Genomic DNA, 5281 nt, shown 5'->3' with positions numbered 1-5281 from the left:
CGGCCGGCGGCGGCCGCGCGAGCGACGCGCCGGGCGGCGCCTGCGCGGGCCGCGGGCGCTCGCGCGCGCGCCGGCCGCCGCCGCCGCGTCGGCCGGCGTCGGGTCCCGCGCGGCGCCGCGCGTCCGCGCGCACGTACGAGTCCTCCTCGCGGACCCAGGCGGTCCGCGGCGCGCGGGCCGCGCGGCGCCGCCGCCGGCGGGGCGACGGCGGCGCCGCCGCCGTCGCCGCGGACGACGCCGACGCGGACGACGACGCCGCGGACGACGCCGACGCGGACGACGCCGCCGCGGACGACGCCGCCGCGGACGACGCCGCGGAGCTGGCCTCGGAACCTGCGGGGGCGGCGTGGGGGCGCGCCGGGGGCGGGGCGCCGGGGGCCGGGGGACCGTCCGCCGAGGCCGCGAGCTCCGCATCCCGAAAACGCACGCTCCGCGCGGCCGAAGGCGCGCCGCGCCGCGCGGCCCCCGACGGGACCGCGACGGCGTCGACGCCCGCGAGGAAGCCGAGGCTCTCGGCGCGCGGCAGGGCGCCCGCCCCGCCCGGCCGCGCCCGCGGCGGCGCCACGGCGCCGGCGCCGGCGTCGGCGCCGGCGTCGGCCACCGGCGCCGCCGCCTTGGCCGCCTTCCCGCCGCCCGCAAGCGCCGCGCCCGGCGGCGGCGCCTCGCGCCGCGGGCCGACGATGATTTCCCCCAGGAGGCCGGCGTACGCGTCGCCGCCGGCGGACGCCATGGACGCCGTGTGGCAGCCCACGAGCCTTAAGGGGGGACAACAAGGGTTCAGCCAAACACCCGCGGAAGGCCCGAAAATTCAACCTTAGCTCGTATCGGACCGCCGCCAAATCCAACGGCCCCTCGGTCTGGCCCCCGCCGTCGTTCTCGCCGTCGTTCTCGCCGTCGTCGGGCGCGCGCGGCCTCGCGGGCGCGCGTGTTAGGCCCCCCGCCTCAGGCGTCGCGCGCGCGCGCGGCGCCGCGGCCGCGGCGCCAGTACCGGACCGCCACGAGCCCCGCGAGCGCGGTCGCGAGCGCCGCGACGGTCGCGTCCGGCGCCGCGCGCGCGTCGAGGAGCCGCGCCGCCGCGTCCGCCGCGCGCGCGGCGCGGGCCGCGGCGCCCGGGAAGCGCTTCTTCGCCTCGGCCGCGCCCCACTCGGCGTAGAGGAGGCCCAGCGCGAGCCGCGTGGGCCACGCCGCGTCCGGCGACGCGTCCGCCGCGAGGCCGTAGTGCCGCTTCGCGAGGTGGAAGTCGCGCGCGACGCCGAGGCCGCGCTGGTAGCACCAGGCGAGGTTGAAGGTCGCCTGCGCGTGGCGGAGCTCGTGGGCCTGTGTGGAAATCAACGAGTGAGCTGGGACGTCGGGGCCAAACTTCAGAATTCTCTAGCTCGGTCAAATCGACGTCGATTCGGCTGATTTTTGGACGAATCGATTGCTCTCATCGAGTTCTCGAAGCACAGCGGAAGTGTTCGGGTCAAAACACTCGAATACGCTCACATTGAAGTCGAGTTGAAGATTTGATTTCCACACAGCTCGTGGGCCGCCTGGTAGTGCGCGACGGCCCGCGCGAGCCGCGCGGGTTCGTCGAGGTCGCCCGCGGCGCCGCGGCCCGCCGAGTAGAGGTCGCCGAGGCGGAGCGACGCGGCCGCGTGGCCCTGCTTCGCCGCGCGCTCGTAGAGCGCGAGCGCGCGGCGCTCGCAGGCCGCCGCGGGCAGGCCGTCGCAGGCCGCGGCGCCGCCGCCCGGCGCGCCCGCCGCCGCGGCCTCGAGGAGCCACGCGGCGTTGGACTGCGCGACCTCGTAGCCCGCCTCCGCGAGGCGCGCGTACGCGCGCCGCGCGCCCGCCGCGTCGCCGCGCCGGTACATGGCGTGCGCCTCGGCGAGGCCCGCGATCCAGGGCCCGCGCTCCGCGACGGTCTTGTACGCGTTCACGGCGACCTCGCAGCTCCGCGCGACGCCGAGCGCGCGCGCGTACATGCGGCCCACGCGGTGCAGCGCCGCGACGTGGCCGTTCTGCGCCGCGAGCGAGAAGAACTGGAGCGCCTTCTGCGCGTCCTTGCGCCGCGCGCGCGGGCTCTTGGTCTCGCGCGACGCGCCGCCCTTGCGCCGCCGCGCCGCGAGGCCGTCCCGGAGCTTCGCCGGCGCCGCGGCCGCGTCCGCGGGCGCGCGCGCGGCGTCGTCGCCGTCGCCGTCGGCGTCGCCGCCGCCGCCGCCGCCGCCGTCGAGCGCGTCGGCGAACGCGTCGATGGCGCCGTCCTCGCGCTCGCTCTCGCCGTCCCAGCCGACGTGGACCATGCCCAGGTGGTAGAGCGCGTCCATGAACCCCTTCTCCGAGGACCGGCGGAAGTAGGCCGTCGCCGCGTCCGCGTCGCCCGGCGCGCCGCCGGCGCCGCGGAGCGCGACGACGCCGAGCGCGTCGAGCGCGACGGCGTCGCCGCGGTCCTCGCCCTTGGCGAGCCACCGCGCGGCCTCGGCGTCGTCGCGCGCGACGCCGAGGCCCAGCGCGTAGCAGTGGCCCGCCCAGCCGAACGCCGCGGGGTCGTCGCCCGCCTCCGCCGCGCGGAGGAAGTAGCCAAAGGCGCGCGCGGGGTCCTGCGCGACGCCGCGCGACCCGTGGTAGTGGAGGTGGCCCAAAGCGAGCATGGCCTGCGCGTCGCCCTGGTCCGCCGCGTGCCGGTAGTAGTGGAGCACGTCGCCGCCGCGGTCCGGGCTGCCGCCGACGCCCCAGAAGCCGCCGCGGCCGCCGGGCGTCTCGCGCCAGGGCTCGTCGCCGGCCCGCGGCGGCGCGTCGCCGGCCGGCGCCGCCGGCGCCGCGGCGCCGTCGCCGGCGCCGCCGGCGCCGCCGGCGCCGCGGAGCAGCGCGGCCGCGGCCGCGGCGACGCGGCGCGCGGCCGCGGCCGCGTCGCCCGCGCCGCCCGCGCCCCAGAGCTCGGCGAGGGCGCCCGGCGCGCGGCCGAGGCGCGACGCCGCGAGCGCCCGGACGACGGCGTCCGCGCCGCCGTAGGCGTTCCGCGGCGCGCCGAAGTCGGCCGCGAGGCGCGCGCGGTCGTCGGGCCGGAGCACGCGCTCGCGCCGCGCGCCCGCGAGGGCCGCGTCCGCGGCGGCGGCGTAGTACTCGAGGGCCGCGTCGCAGCGCGCGGGCACGCCCGCGCCGTGGAGGTGGCGCCAGCCCAGCGCCATCTGGCTCAGCGGGTCGCCGCCGAGCGCGCCAAAGTACTCGTGGAGCACCGCGACGTCCTCGCGCGCGGCGCGCGCCTCCTCCTCGTCGCCGCCGCCGCCGCCGCGCGCCGCGCCCGCGCGCGCGGCCGCGTAGGCGTCGAGCGCGCCGGCCTCGCCTGGGCAGGAAAAGGGTGCGAAATTCCCAACTTCAAAGGCTCCTATCTCGATCGTTTTCCGCTCGTTTCGGCTGATTTTTGGACGAGCGATCATCTCTCGGAGCGCTCTCGAAGCCGAGATGCTCTTTCCGGAACGCGCGCGCGCGGAACACTCATGTTGAAGCGAACTTGAATCACCCTTTTCCTGCCCTGGGCCTCGCCCGCGTCGCCGAGCACGAACGCGCCGGACGCGAGCGCGACGGCCATGGACAGCTGCGCCGCGGGGTGGCCCGCCGCGGCCGCGCGGCCGTAGAGCTCGAGGCTCCGCGGCACGTCGCGGGCGACGGGGCACCCGCGGCCCCCGTGGCCGATGCCAGGCCAGTCGCAGCCCTTCTCGTAGAGCAGCGCGAGCTCGAACGTGCCGTGGCGCGCGGGCCGCCCGCTGCCCCGCTCGCTCGCGAGCGCGTACATCTCGACGGCGCGGCCGAGGTCGGCCGTGCCGTTGCGCGACCCGCTCCGCCAGCGCTCCGCCTCGGCGACGAGCCGCGCCGTCTCGTCCTCGCTCAGCGGGGCCCCGGCGTCGCCCGCGGACGCGCCGAGGGCGCCGAGGAGCGCGACGACGGCGCGGGCCCGCATCGACGGCCGGCGCATCGCGCGGCGCGCAGAAACACCCCGGAAGGCGGCGTCGGGGGCGCCTCGAGACTGCCAGACAAGTGGCAAGAGGGGCTGAGCCCAGGTCGCAGGGAAGCGAAAGTCGGTATCTTCAACATGCCCTCAAGGAAAACGTTGCTGCCCCACGACAGAGCCGCTCACGCTGGGCAGCCCGTCCGCGCGGCCCAGCCCGTTCGGCGCGCCATGGGCAACGGCGCCGGCAGCGCCCGCGGCCCGGAGCCGCTGACGCCGCTCGCCGAGGAGACGAGCGGCCGCCACTTCGAGGCGGCGACGCCGAGCGGGCGGGGCCGGCCGACGTCGGCGCCTCGGAGCCGCACGCCGACGTCCGGCCGCGCTCCTCGGCGGAGCTCCGAGGCGGGCGGCGCGCGGCCGACGCCGCCGCCGGCGGACGGGAAGCGGCCGCCCGGCGCCGTGGACCTGCCCCGGAGCGAGCGGAGCCGGAGGGCCGTCGCCAAGGCGCTCCGCTACGCCATCTCTGACGACGACGAGTCGGACGACGACGCGCCCGCGCGGGCGCTGCCGGCCTACGCGAGCCGCCTGCGCCGCAGCCTCGACGGCGAGAGCAGCGACGAGTCGCCGCGGAGCCCGCCGCCGCGCGCGCCGCCCAAGGCCGCCGCGTCGCCCGGCGCGCCGCGCGGCGCCGCGGAGCGCAAGCGCGACGGCGTCGCCGCGCCGCGGCGGCGGCCGCCGCCCATCGGCTCGGACCCCGCGGCGGGCGCGCCCGGCGGCCGGCGCGCCGGCGAGCCCGGCGCGCTCGCGCGGCCGCCGGCGAGCCCCAGCCCCGCGGAGCCCGCGTCGCCCGCGCCCGGCGGCGGCGCCGCGCCGCGGCCCGGGGGCCGGCGGCCGCCGCCCGGGGCCGCCCCGCGACCGACCCCCGGCCCGCCGCCGCGCCACGCGTCGCCGGCGCGCGGGCCGAGGCCCGCGCCGCCGGCCGGCGCGCCGCCGCCGTCGAAGCCCGGCGCCGCGCGGTCGCCCGGCGCGCCGCGGCCCGCGCGCGAGCCGTCGCCGCCGCCGCCGACGCCCGCGCGGAGCCTCGAGCCCGCCGCCGCCGACGTCGACGACGACGACAGCGACGGCAGCGACGTGAGCGAGGGCGTCTACGACTGGTGCGCCTTCGACACCGCGCAGGGCCTCGACAACGTCGTCGACAGGCCGCGGGCCGCCGAGCCGGCCGACGCGCCCGCGGGCCACACGGCGCCGTCGCCCGTGGGCCTCCCGCGCGACGACGAGCCCGCGACGCCGCCGCCGTCCAAGCCCCCGCCCCCGAAGCAGCTCCCGCCGTCGCCCGCGGCGCCCGGGCCGCCGCGG

This window comes from Aureococcus anophagefferens (assembly GCF_000186865.1).
Source record: "Aureococcus anophagefferens unplaced genomic scaffold AURANscaffold_5, whole genome shotgun sequence".
Taxonomy (NCBI): domain Eukaryota; class Pelagophyceae; order Pelagomonadales; family Pelagomonadaceae; genus Aureococcus; species Aureococcus anophagefferens.
The sequence above is the reverse complement of the archived record's forward strand: the minus strand, read 5'-3'. Positions refer to the sequence as shown.